Below are 319 nucleotides of genomic sequence, written 5' to 3' on the forward strand. Positions count from 1 at the left end.
GGCACCATTGTTTGTGAGCTATTTGTTCTCCTTCTGGATCTTCAGACTTCCTTTATGGCTACTGATTGTCTTCTGAGAACCGTGCCGAAGGAAGCCAGAACGCATCAGATTTTGTGCTCATTCAATAAGCTAAATTCTGAGGCAAAAAGCCAAATTCCATAAGCTTCCACCATCCTAGTGCAGTGATTTCAAAAAACACCCCCGCCCTCAGAAACCTGATCTCCCTCTATGTCTGGATCCCCCGCCAACCGACCCCCAGACACGCGTGTCCTCAGAGGATGTTGAGGAGTGGAAAAAACAGACCCTTACACAGGCAAAA

This window comes from Sus scrofa, chromosome X, assembly GCF_000003025.6.
Source record: "Sus scrofa isolate TJ Tabasco breed Duroc chromosome X, Sscrofa11.1, whole genome shotgun sequence".
Taxonomy (NCBI): domain Eukaryota; kingdom Metazoa; phylum Chordata; class Mammalia; order Artiodactyla; family Suidae; genus Sus; species Sus scrofa.